We start from the raw sequence: 14,003 nt of genomic DNA, 5'->3' as shown, positions 1-14,003 counted from the left end.
GATTGCTGGATGAGGAAAGTGGTCAGTGGAACCATGTGACTACAAGAACAAAGCAGAGGAAAAGTCCAGCTATCAAAAGACAAATAGAGCTGAGGAACAGGTTGGCTGAGTTGGAAAGAAGTTGGGGAAGAAAGGCAACAGAGGCTTCACCGGGCTAGTGCTTGGGGTATGCTACAGACCCCACGGATCCAATCTGGACATGGATAGAGACGTTTTTAACATTTTTAATTAAATAAATACTACTGGGAATTGTGTGATTATGGGAAACTTTACTTTCCCAGATATACATTTGAGGACAGGTACTACTAATAATGGTAGAACCCAGATATTCCTGGCTGTGATAGCTGACAGATTTCTTCACTAAATTGTCATTGAACCAACAAGAGGTGATGCCATTTTAGATTTAGTATTGGTAAGTAGCGAGGACCTCAAAGAAGAGCTGGTTGTAGAAGACAACCTTGGTTTGAGTGATCATGAGATAATTCAGTTCAAACTAAATGGAGGGATAAACAAAAATAGGTTGACAACTAGGGTCCTTGATTTCAAAAAGTCAAACTTTAAAAAATTAAGGGAAGTAGTTAGGGAAGTAGACTGGACTGAAGAACGCAAAGATCTGAATGTGGAGGAGGCTTGGAATTGCTTTAAGTCAAAGTTGTGGAATCTATCCAAAGCCTTCATTCCAAGCAAGGGGAAAAAATCATAGGGAAGGGTTGCAGACCAAACGGAATGAACAAGCATCTCAAACAGGTTATTAAGAGAAAACAGAAAGCCTACAAGGAATGGAAGATGGGATGGATTGGAAAGGAACGGTACATCTTGAAGATCAGAAAGTGTAGTGAACAAGTGAAAACTGCCAAAAGCCAAGCTGAGTTGGACCTTGCCAAGGAAATTATAACCAATAGTAAAAGGGTTTTTAGCCATATAAAAAAAGGAAACAAGGAAAAAAGAAATGGGACCTCTAAGCACTGAGGATGGGGTGGAGATTAAAGATAATCTAGGCATGACCCAACACCTAAATGAATACATTCTCTCAGTTTTTAATAAGGGTAATGAGGAGCTTACGGGTAGTGGCAGGGTGGCTAATGGGAATGAGGATATGGAAATAGAAATTACCACATCTGAGGTGGAAGTCAAATTCAAACATCTTAATGGCCCAAATCAGGAGTCCCGGATAATCCACATCCAAGATTATTAAAGCACTGGCACAAGAAACTGCAAGCCCAGTAGCAAGGATTTTTAATGAATCTGTAAACCTGGGGATCTGACTGGACAATTCATAATATAAAACTATTTTTGAGAAAGGAAAAAAAGTGATCTAGGAAGCTACAGGCCTGCTAGTTTGACCTCTGTTGTACGCAAGGTGATGGAACAAATTTTGAAAGAGAAAGTAATGAAGGACCTAGTGGTAAATGGTTATTGCAGGGAGGTTCCTAGTGGACTTCCTCAGGGATCAATCTTGGAACCAATGTTATTTAACATTTTCCTTAACTACCTTGGCACAAAAAGTGGGAGTGTGCTAATAAAATTTGCAGATGACACGAAGTTGGGAGGTATTGCCAATACGGAGGAGGACCATAATATCATACAAGAAGATCTGGATGACCTTGAAAACTTCTTCTCTTGCATCTGAAGAAGTGAGGTTCTGACCCACGAAAGCTTATGCTCCCAGTACTTCTGTTAGTCTCAAAGGTGCCACAGGACCCTCTGTTGCTTTGAAAACTAGAGTAATAGAAATGGGATGAAATTTAATAGTGCAAGTGCAAGGTCATGCACATTGGGACTAACAACAAGAATTTTTGCTATAAGATGAGGATTTATCAGTTGGAAGCAACAGAAGAAGAGAAAGACATGGGTGTACTGGTCAATCACAGGATAACTACAAGTCACCAAAGTGATGCAGCAGTGAAAAAGGCTAAAGCAGTCCTTGGATGCAACAGACAAGGTCATATGGAAGTTGTTCCGTGCTCCTAATCATTTTTGTTGCCCTCTCTGTATCTTTTCTAATTAATTCTAATTCTAATATAATATAGAAATGTGACTTGTTTAGCCTATCCAAGCAAAGGCTGAGGGGAGATAGGATTGTACTCTATAAATACATCAGAGGGATAAACTTCAGGGAGAGAGAAGAGTTATTTAAGTTAATGGCCAAAGTTGGCACAAGAACAAGAGAATATAAACTGGCCATCAACAAGTTTAGACTTGAAATTAGATGAAGGTTTCTATCCATCAGAGAAGTGAAGTTCTGGAACAGCCTTCCAAAGGGAGTAGTGGGAGCAAAAACCGTAACTGGTTTCAAAACTGAGCTTGATACATTTATGGAGGTGATGGTATGAGGGAACTGCCTACAATGGCAGGTAGCCCATCTGTGACTGTTAATAGCAAATATCTGCAATGGCCAGAGATGGGATACTAGATGGGAAGGGCTCTAAGTAACTACAGCGAATTCTTTCCCAGGTCTCTGACTGGTGGCTGTTACCGACAGACTTGGGGGATCTAACTGATCGCCGTATTTGGGATCAGGAAGGAATTTTCTCCCAGGTCAGATTGGCAGAGAGCCTGGGGGAGAGGGGGTTGTATTTTTTTTTTTTTGCCTTCTTCTTCAGCATGGGACACAGGTCACTTGCTGGTTTAAAACTAGAGTAATTGCTGGGTTCTCTGTAACGTGGAGTCTTTAATTCATTATTTGAGGGCTTCAGTAACTCACCCAAAGGTTATGGGTCTATTACAGGAGGGGATGGGTGAGATTTTTGGTGTGAGATATGAAGGAGATCAGACTAGATGATCACGATGGTACTTTCTGGCCTTAAAATCTATCAGTCTCTGAGCTACACTGAGGGATAGCTACACCACAAGGAAAAAAAAAAAGGGTATGTTTTTAACTTGGGTTAAAATAGCAGTGAAGATATGGCAACTCAGGTTAGCAGGTTGAGTTCAACTCCACACTCTCTTATAGACCTTAACTTGATTTGCTAACTTAACTTAAAAGCTGAGTTGACTTGTTTTAACTTCTATTTTAACCTAAATTAGCTAACCCAAGTTAGGAACACCCCTTTTTTGCAATGTAGACATACCCTAAGCTTTGAATCAGAAATTCTGAGAATCTTACTTTTTTCTTTTATAAAGGAAAATTCCTTGAAGAATTTTGAATTAATATAAGTATTAGTGAATTTTACACTTTTCCTTTCAGACCTTTTATTATTTTATATGGACAATGTTATTTTATGGGATTAATTCTTTGTTATAGAGGAGTAAAAACAATAGGGCATATTTCTTTTTTGGTGTGCAAACTGGGAATATGCTAGATCTGAAATTTGGGACACATCAGTGGGGCTGGTCAAACATTTTCCATCTAAATATTTTTGAGAGAAAATTTGGTTTTCATGTAATGTAATGTATTTTTTTCACAAGCACTGTTTGCTTTCTATGATACATTTTTATGTATTTTTGTTGTTGTTGCAAAACAGAACACTAAACAATTCAATTTTGAAATATCACACAACTGAGAGCTATCTAATAATATTTTTACTGGGTATGAAGAATCAAAGTAAGATTCAGACCATGATTAGCAGAAGTCAGATCCAGCAGAGGAAACAAATAAGGTTTTAATTAAACTTTAGAGACTGAATATTAGCCGGGGCAAGGAGAAGAAGGAGGGAGAGCAGAGCGGGGTGGGGAAAGGGGGGAGGAGAGGGACTGAGGATAGATAACAGCCACATTGGGTGCCATAAAAGCCATAATTTCAAAACCCGAATGTCATCCAAAGAAAACTGTCTTTTTAGCAGAAGTTCTGATTACTGAGTGACCTTCTAATGGGTGGGGGTAGGAGAAATATGCTCTCCCAAATAGCTCAGAGATGAAAGAAAAATGTCTGAGGTCTCTCTGTAAAGAATGGGACATTGTCAGGGCAAATACCCATTTGAAAAGGTGATGGGAAGGAAAATAGACAATAGGAATTTATATTCTACAGTAAATCAGTGGTCCATTGGATCCAGTATCTTATCTTCATATTACAGTGTTTTGCAAACTATGAGGATACCCCTGCGGGGTGTGATGGTTTTTTTAGAGGAACATAGGCAGGCTTCTCATTTGTTCTCCAGAATCTAACTTTTAATTTTAAAAAAATTAAGGCCTGAATGCACAAAAAGAATCAGGAAACTATGTCACTATTTTAGGTGCACAAGTCACAGTTTCAATACCACTGTGAGACACAAAATTCCCACTGAATGTTGTAGGTGGCCAAACTTACTTGGTGCCTAAGTTTTTGCACTTAAAGTTCCCTAGGCACCCATGTTTCTGCCTCTGAACTTGCACACTGTTGTCTCTCTCCAGGCACCCAGGAGCCTATCTCCTGACTAAGCCCCAGAGCAAATCACACACCAGGGACAGATAGGCATTTGGCTACCTAAGTCGTACATGGGGTAGGGTGACCAGATAACAAATGTGAAAAATTGGGCAAGTGGGTGAGGCATAATAGACACCTATATACGATAAATCCCTGAATATCAGAACTGTCCCTATAAAATCTAGACATTTGGTAACTCTAGTGAGGGATCTGATTCGATAGGAGTGCTCAAAGGAGATTAGACAGTTTTGGCGGGGAGGTGAGGAGAGAGAGAGAAGGAGAGGGAGAGAGAGAGATTATGAATACAAGCATGAGAATGACTGTATAGGCTGGTGAGTAGAGCACTCACCCAGGATGTGGGTGTCCTAGAATCAAGTGATCCCGTGACTTTATCCAGAGCTCAACAGCTTCAACAAAAGAGACGGAGGGAACCCGCATCGGGCTATCCTATACCCCTTAGCACATAGGTACCTAACTCAGGCTGCATGCATTACAATGATTTTCTAGATGCCTAAAAGCTAGGCATCGGGATGCTCAGCGTTACGACGCCTAACTCCTTTTGCGCATTCAGGCCCAAGGCCCAGATATTTAAACATATTTTAAAATCAACAGTCAATGAGATTTCAACTTCTGAGTGCTTAAATCCCTTTTGAAAATGATATTTAGGCTCCTAAATCAGTTAAGCGTTGTGACACTGAGGGCAGCATAGTCTAAATAACTTTAAAAATCAGGGCCTTGAGGGTCTAGCGGCAATGGCTGCAAAAACCAAAACGAAGCCAAATCTTGAGAATGTGACCCAAGGGTAAATGATGCAGCCATGTCTGCCTGAGTTGGTGAAATCCCAGAAACAATCACTCTGAGGTGAGAACTGCAACATTTACCTCAATGGGTCTTTACTCAGATCTCAGTGATGATATTTTAAATGTCAACATTGTGGACTATTTCACTGCTCAAGGATGTGTAATGGCTTGTCTACACGGCATGGCAAAGCGCACTAGAGGGGTGCAATTAGTAAAGCGTACTAATGAGTTGTACTGTACCTGCCCTGTGTGGACCCTGCTGGCACACTGTAAAAGATACCTAGGTTGTGGTAACATAGTTTCTATTTGAAACAGCAAACTAGGTAGATCATGCCAGCAAGGTCTACAAGGGGCAGTTAGAGTGTTACACGTTAGAGCATTTTACAAATCACATCCCTGTAGTGCGCTTTGCCAGTACCATATAGACAAGCCCTAAGAAAAGAGAGGACATATATTATGAAGACTTACACATTCTACTTGGAGTGACCATTCATTTTAGATAGGCCTCTAACACCACATGGCAAGTATGAAAGGGGAGCAAGTTTGGTTCATTTCCTTGAAGGGAGGATAAGCTATCACAAATTTGAGAAACACTGCCATACCAGGTAATTCAGAGGAAAGTGGAAAAAAAATCCATAATGGGCAATTATGGAATACCTGGGCCACAGGAGAAGTTTTATCCTAATCCCAGTGATGTAGTGGTTGGCTTGAGCATGATGGTTTATATCACTTACTAAAATTAATTTATTCCTTCTAATGTAAATGTGGATACTCTCACTATCTCTACTCATGTCCAATCCTTTGTTTGGACTGGAGAATGGGGAGATGCACATGGGAAGAGCCCCTCTGCACACAGATTCCCCCTTAAAATATGTGGTCCAAAATTATATCAATTTGCCTAAACAATCCATATCCAGCCCATTGTGCTGCAAAACACTATATTACATGGAATAGAGATACACTAAAACACTTCAGACAGTGAGGGCCCAGGACTCAGAAGTACTGAATTCCTCCCTTTGGGAGATGAGGGCACTCAGCCTCTTGCAAGATCAAGCCCTTTGTTTGAGTGAAAACATAGGCACTGACTTTTACTTTTCCCCAGGGATGCTCTACCCCCTCTCTGCCCTGAAGCCCTGCCCCCACTCTGCCCCTCCCCAAGGCCCTGCCTTTGTCCCGCCTCTTCCCACCCCACTCTGCCCCTCTGAGGCTTCACCCTCACTTTCCCCCTCCCCAAGGCCCTGCCCTCGTGTCACCTCTTCCTGCCTCCACTCCACTCCCTCCCCAAGACCCTTGCCTGCCCGCCACTCACTGCTCTCCACCCTCCCCCAAGCCCCTCCCGAGCTGCCAAACAGCTGTTTGGCAGCACTCCCTATCAGCTGTTTGGCGGTGTCCCCGATTAGCTGGCAGCACCCCTGATTAGATGATCAGCAGTGCTGCCTAACAGCTGTGGCTGTTTTTTTCAGTGGGTGCTCCAGCCCCAGAGCACCGACGGAGTCAGCACCTATCAGTGAATCTGCTACATGTTTTGCAGGATTTCCCATTTGGTTGTGGAAACATGTTACAAACCTGAAAGGAAATCGATGTAGTATTTGGAAGAGAACAAAAAGGAGGGAATGAGACTGTTCTCAAGAGTAAAAGGCTGAGTGATAAACAGGCCTCAAGCCAAGTAGAAGGATCCCACTGTCAGCCCTGCTTCTCCTCTCCACCTCCACTCTCAATTCTCCCTTCCTACTCCAAGCAATATTCGCTTTTCTTTGGCATGAAATAGCTACATGAGTCTATGTCATTCCTGCTAATACCCACGAGGGTTGATTTTGTTTCTGGCTGCAGTTTTGATGATGACGACAGGATGTAACAAAACTTATCTGTGTAGCCTTGAGGTAGATGGATCAGAAAATCCACAGCTGCAGCATTTAGAATCTTAAATGGTAGAGACAAGGTCAACCAAAGTTATTAGTTTAGCTCAGCATAGGTGATAAGTCCCTCTCCCCTCAGTGGAAAGGAAATCAAATCCACTCAGAGCAGGAGTAGAGAAGCACTTGTTCACCAAGCCTAAAAACCTCAGTTGGATACTGGAGTTAGTTCTCCCTCCCTGAATCCTGCAAGATTCTTTCATCCTAAATAAGACAGACAAAGCAGGAACATTTGATGTTTTCTTTTAAAATATTTCCCCATATTGCAAACAAACAATATTTACAGGTCAATATAGTATTGTAAAACAGTAAATACTGAATCACACTCATTGGATAATTTCTGAAAGCCAAATTTTGCTCAGTAACACCAATGCAAATCCTGAATAATAATAATAGGATGTGTCTGTTGTCCCACCATTTTGTCTTTTCTATCTGGTTGGTGAGCTCATTGAAGCAAGGTTTGCCCCTATGTTTCTACAATGCCTATAAGTATAGGGGTTCAAACTTGGTTGAGGACCTTAATGGATTCCAAGGCCAGATGGGACCATAGTGATCATCTATCTGACTTCCTGCATAACATAGATCATGGAACTTCCCCAAAATAAAACTCTGGGTTGTAACATAAGACAAATCAACAAAAACAACAACAAAGCAGAATCTGATATTTAAATACTAAAAATCCTTCGAATTTTAAAGGTCCATTTCTTCAAACCACCAATGGCCAGATCCTCAACCTGTGGAAATTGTCATAGCTGTATTGAAGCCAGCAGAACTATGACAATTAACACCAGTTGAGGATCTGGTCCAGAGACTACAATGCTGTCAAGCCATTACCCAGTGCACAGTGGGGCATAGGAGGGAGCAAGGAGCTCTATTTCAACCATGTGGCCCACATAATGGTCAGGTCCTTTGTTTCTCCTCTGAGACTGTCAACAAGGGTATCAACTGTGGTGCAGGTTTTATATAAATACAAACATGTAGCTAGTGTGCCTCACATTGAGACCCAACTCATTGCACAGAGATCTCTGTATAGTCATAGCAGATGGGAATAGCTTTCAGTTTCTACCAACCTGAGTTGGATTTGAAATGGCAACCTAGAAAAAAGCCTTTTTCTACTCTCTTGAGCCATGCAGTTCCCTTCAATGAATGCCAGTATGGAAATATAAACTGTTAAGGATTTAAATGCTTATTTTTTCTTTGAGTCTGAGAAGGGATTTCTCAAAAGAGAGTATTTCTTACCAGCTGCTACTTTGTGCTTTTGTTTCTAAGGAGGTAGATTAATTTTTTTACTGGCTTTCATGGTTCTAGCTGAAATAACAAGTCTGCCAAACTACCCACAGAAATAAACTCCATGATGGGAAGATTGCAATAACCGAGATGCTGCAGACACCCATTAACTATGTGCTATTATTTCCATACGTTTCATGTTAGATGCCAGTATGTGGATCGGTTGGGAATGTCCTGACTGAAAATGATGTATGTTCACATCTGCACTGCCAAGTATCACATCACTACATGTTGAATGGCTTTACACTTTTCTGTGATCCAGTGTAATATTAAATTCCAAAGGCTTGCATTTAGCCAAGATAGTATTGAACCAAAGGAGCATTTTCAACTCTCTGTGGATAGCGCGAAGCAACACACAATTCTGTCTGACCAGGGTTTTTCCATCATTTGGGGTATCTGAGCACCTTCCACACCTCTTTCACACTCCTGTAAAATTTGATGTAATCCTTGTGTGGGCTTTGGATCCAAGAAGAGTTTAAATTCAGAGATATAAAAGTTAATGGGCAATGGCCAGTAATTGCTTTGCTGGCCTTGACTTGTAAAGTAGCAGAAAATGTACTGTTTAAAGACAATATTTACTTGAAAGCTATTCCAACTTCTATTAGCAGCATGTAATGCGTGCAATTAGCGCTAAATTCTTACACAGTTGATTACATTTTAGCTAACTGAAAGCAAATGCCTGCAGCGTATACTGCTTAGGCATAATTACAGTAGTTCTGTTATCTTATTACCATTAATTAAGAAAACATGTGTTGGGCTTGCAGAGAAGATAATACAGCTGGAGATTTTTCTTAATTTGCCTTTCTTGTGTAAAGAATATACTTTCTAACTTGGACGTGGCTTTGCAGAACAAGCTCAGAGGCAGCCTTTGTGTTTTGTCCTGTAAATATTTCTGTTAAAGATAAAATACTGAGAATATTTTCAGAAGCCCTTTGTTTTTATCCCTCTCACAAAAGTATTCGGGTATATGCACACAGATATCTTACCCTGTTGCCAGTGGCATTGAAGAGTCAGAGGATTTGAAGGTCACACAAATTTTGCATTTTAAATTGACAAAGCTGCTCACTGTGCTTTGCTTTTATTTTGATAAGATCCAAACTCACCAGCCATAGTTCATGCTAGATCTAAATCATGCTTTGGGGGCTTAATCCTGCACTCTGCCAATGGCAAAGCTCCTATTGACTTCAGTTGTGGAGGAGCAGACCTCCAAGAAATTAGCAGGCTAAAGAGAGCAAAAAAATGTTTGTAGTCCTTAATGAGAAAGTGTCTCGTGGATAATGTTAGAAAGAGAAAATATTGTTCCAAGTAGAGTTTCTTTTGTATTTAGCATCATTGTCTATGTGATGAATCAACAGGAGGTGAGGGAAGAAGATATGGGAAAAATAGAAGAGGGTGTTGGTTAGAATTGTGGTTCTTTATTTTCCTATAGTTGCTTTGCAAGTGGCATGCAGTCCCATTACATAGGGCTGTGAGCTCACAAGAACTCAAAAGTTCAGCACAGCTGGGATGAGAAGGAAAGCCACTAAAGAAAAGCGGGGTGTTTCAAGCACTGTTGGAGACTCACTAAGTGGCTCTCTTTCTTCCACTGAGCCAGTGCTTAATCATTGTGTTCGGGAACACTATGCTGCTGGAAATTCAGTTTTCCAGATGAGATATAAAATCAAATGTTGACCACCTATGGTCATTAATGAGCTTTTGGTACTTTTTGCAAGTGATGTGGGGCTAACTCCAGTATCCTGGCCAAATTCCAGCTTGGAATTACATTCCTTCTGCATATTCCCGTTTCAGAAGTTACTTACTTCATTTCCAAGAAAGGGTGTAAAATTAGGCAGTCCTAAAGCTATGAGCAATCTGTACTGAAATGTTTGTATGATCTGTTAAATGCGTCACAAACCAAACAAAGATAGAATATAGCTTCAGAATGCATCTGGAATATTGTATCATAAATACGTCCCTCTGCTAGAGAAGAAAGCATCTGGGGAATACCTCTCTAGACAAAACAGCCTTCCAAGGGAAGCAGCTGGGGCAAAAAACTTAACTGGCTTCAAGACTGAGCTTGAGGGGATGGTATGATGAGACTGCCTAACATGGCATGTAGCCAATCTGAGAATGCTATCAGCAAATATTTCCAATGGCTGGTGATGGGACACTATCTGAGGAGGGCTCTGAGTTACTATAGAGAATTCTTTCCCAGGTGTCTGCCTGGTGGGTCTTGCCCACAAGCTCAGGGTTTAACTGATCCCCATATCCTGGGTATTTTCCGCTTTCCTCAGCAGCATGGAGCATGGGTCACTTGCAGGTTTAAACTAGTGTAAATGGTGGATTATCTGTAATTTGTAGTCTTTAAACTACAATTTGGGGACTTCAGTAACTCAGCCAGAGGTTATGGGTCTATTACAGAAGTGGGTGGGTGAGGTTCGGTGGCCTGCAATGTGCAGGAGGTCAGACTAGATGAACATGATGGTCCCTTCTAACCTTAAAATCTGAGTTTATGAGTAAAATCACTGGAAAGGATAATGCTAGTGACAAAACCCTGCTACCTCTTCCTCTCCCTGAGATCTCAAAGTGAGGCTTTTGAAATTGCAATTAGAGCCCAGGAGATAAACAAAATCTTCCTATTTCTCAGTTAGGCTCAATAAGACTCCTTATTATACCGTAGGCCCCAAAAGCTCTGTTGACCACACATTCCCAGTATCTTAAGTCCCTCCTCATCAGAGTGCATGGGCACTCTGGGTTACAGGTTCTCTCTTTGTGGATTATGCAACAGTTAAAGCAAGGAGCATACAGTCTTTGTAATGGAACTTCCTAATCACACATACTTTACTCATAGCATAGCACAAGAAAGTTAAGGATCTAGGCAAATATAAACAACAAGGAGTCCAGTGGCACCTTAAAGACTAACAGATTTATTTGGGCATAAGCTTTCTTACTGGACTCTTTGTTGTTTTTGTGGATACAGACTAACACAGGCTACTCCCTGATACTAGGCAAATATAAGAAACATCTGCACACCAGTTTCCTGACAGCCCTTTGGGTCTTACTATCCTTCAGAATGACAGGACCCTCCTGCACTCCCACTCCTCTTGCTCATTCTTCTGTTCCTGGTACTGGTCTCCTCCTTTCCTAGAGAGAGCATGTCTTTTTAAAAGAAGTTTTTAACACCTTGTCTCCCCGTTCCCCCCCACACACATTGTCTGCTGGCATAGATGGTCATTACTGGAGATAAGAGTCATTAGCAAACCAATAATCTTTGACTGGTGTCCTCTACTGTTCTTCTAGGGACTGCTGTTCAATTGTTGATGGTCCTGTTTCAGTGTCTCAGAAATTGTCTGTCTTCGGCCTTAAAAAAGGAACATTTAGGGCACGTCTTCACTGGCAAAGTTAAAGCGCTGCTGTGACAGCAGTTTAATGTGGCTTGTGCAGAGCTCTCCCAGCACTCTAAAAAACCCACCTCCACCAGGGGCGTAGCTACCAGCGCTGGTGCACTGTCTACACTGGCACTTTACAGTGCTGAAACTTGCAGCGCTCAGGGGGGTGTTTTTTACACCCCCGAGTGAGAAAGTTGCAGCGCTGTAAAGTGCCAATGTAGACAAGCCCTGAATCTACCCTGGAAGTCACAGTCAAAAACAGAGTTCATGAAATTGAGTGGAACTCATGGAACCTAGACAGATTCCCCAAACTTTCACAATAATTCTGTCAGGATCCGCCTCATGAAATGTTGCGACCAGATTCTGATTCTCATGCTAAGGTTTCGTAGAACCTTACTCTATGAGCAGTTCCCTATGGACAAATGTTTAAAAAAATTTCTGCACCACGAGATTCAGATAGGAGCCTAGTGGGAATTTAAAAATCACCTAGGCACTTAACTGCCATATAAAATTGATTGGGCTTTAGTGTTCTAGTACTTTTGAAAATCCTACTGAGCGCCTAGCTATATCTTTAGGTGCCTAAATATCTTTAAAAATCTGGCTGTGATTATCCAGGGAGTAAAGTAGTATTCATTGTGAGTAAAGCTATCAGAATCTGGCCCATAATTAGCATTGGAAGCAATATTTTTTGTTTTTGCGTTACCAGGATGGATGCAAAACAAAAGCCCACATATGAATGTATCTGAACTTTGAGAAATTCCATATCTATCTTTGTGGACTGAGCAAATCTATAGTGGTTTATTAGAGATAAGAAAAAGTATCAGGAGAAATGGCATCAGCTAATTTGTGTTAAAGGAAGAAAATACACGTTTTTAAATTTCCTAAAATAGCTTCTTAAAGGAAAAGAACAAAATGGGGACAAATAGCACAAAGGAGCAGAGCTTTCCATGCACTCTGATCTCTCAAGGAGCCCACCCATCTTCTTGTTATTTCCTTTGAGTAAGTCAAAGCCCTTGTACTGAACAGTTTCCAGGGGGACGGGCAGAGGGGCAAGGAATAGTAAGTCTTGTGTTCAAACTGAATTCATTGGCATTTCTGAAGAAACAAAACACTGCTGTGACAATGACAGTGAGTTAAGAAAATAACACCCTACCCCACCAAGTCAAAGCACATCCCTCCCCTAGGCCTCCCCTGAGCGTGAGTCAAATACAGCAGGATCTGGTGACATTTCTGTACACCAATTCAAGGCCTTGGATTAACTGCAGAACCCTTTGTGTATTTGATGGGGTATGGGCAGGGTGTATTAAAACTGGTCCCTGCTTCTCCTAACCTGCTGCAAGGCAAGACTGCTGAGTAGAGTTGGTTGGAAAATCTTGGACTGAGCCGTTTTCAGTCACAAAATACAGTTCAGTCGAAACTGAACTCTTCACAAAATGGTGTCAGTTTTCCACAAATTTTGTTTAAGACAAAAGTTACAACAATGTTGTATATTTTGAAATGACCGTTCATTTACATTTCTTAAATGTTGTATTACATTGTATATTATAATAGAGAATAAAAAAGTGGAAATCACAGTGAAATGTTTTGATCAGCCCAAACACTTTTTTTTTTAGGTTTCTCCCACAGAGAATTTTGAAATATTTGGCTTCTGTTCTGAATCAGAATGAACACAAATTTCAAAATCTCAAAAACCTTTGCAAAACGGAATTTCTGTCCTCCATGCAGCTATACTATTATGCTGCTTTTTTGGTTACAGGTCACAATGGTCTGTGATATAACCCCTATGACTGCAATTTTGCATCCTGAAGATGTCTGCACTTCATCGGGTATTAAAGTAAGCTCCTTTATTAAATATTGACATTGAATCTCTTCCCCCACCTTGTCAGAACATGGTACATTCATGACAATATTGGAGGGGGCAAAAGGAAAAAGTCCAAAGGGGTCACTGTCTCAGTTCATTTTGCCATGCAATTCTTCCTGCAGTTATCTGCAGCATGACAACATGTACTCTGTGGCTTGCCAAAGGATACTAGCTGACCTGGGAAATCTGGATGTCTATTTCCAGTCCATGGGGAGTTGGATTTCAAGGAAAAGGACAGGGATCTGGTTTTGGTTGGGTCAGGGATGGGATCATGAGGGATGGGAGGTAAAGAAGGATACACTAAGGTTATGTCTATACTTATGGTGGCATGTAGAGTAAGGACACTGCATGCCCCCAAGCATGGGTACAAATAGCAGTGTAGACAGTAAGGCACAGCTCAGGTGAGTAGAATAAAGACATGCTAGAACCTTA

The 14,003-nt window shown here is 41.2% G+C and overlaps 1 long non-coding RNA gene across 1 annotated transcript in view; it reads left to right on the top strand.

The window, feature by feature from the left end:
- LOC117875324 overlaps window positions 1-14,003 on the top strand; it is a 101,616-nt gene that overhangs the window by 53,152 nt on the left and 34,461 nt on the right. The window contains exon 2 of the long non-coding RNA XR_004645249.1: window positions 13,467-13,544. This is a non-coding gene — a long non-coding RNA (uncharacterized LOC117875324). The remainder of the gene's footprint in view (window positions 1-13,466; window positions 13,545-14,003) is intronic.

The sequence above is a fragment of the Trachemys scripta genome, chromosome 3 (assembly GCF_013100865.1).
Source record: "Trachemys scripta elegans isolate TJP31775 chromosome 3, CAS_Tse_1.0, whole genome shotgun sequence".
Taxonomy (NCBI): Eukaryota; Metazoa; Chordata; order Testudines; family Emydidae; genus Trachemys; species Trachemys scripta.
Note: the sequence above shows the minus strand (reverse complement) of the source record. Positions and strands in the feature narration are given on the sequence as shown.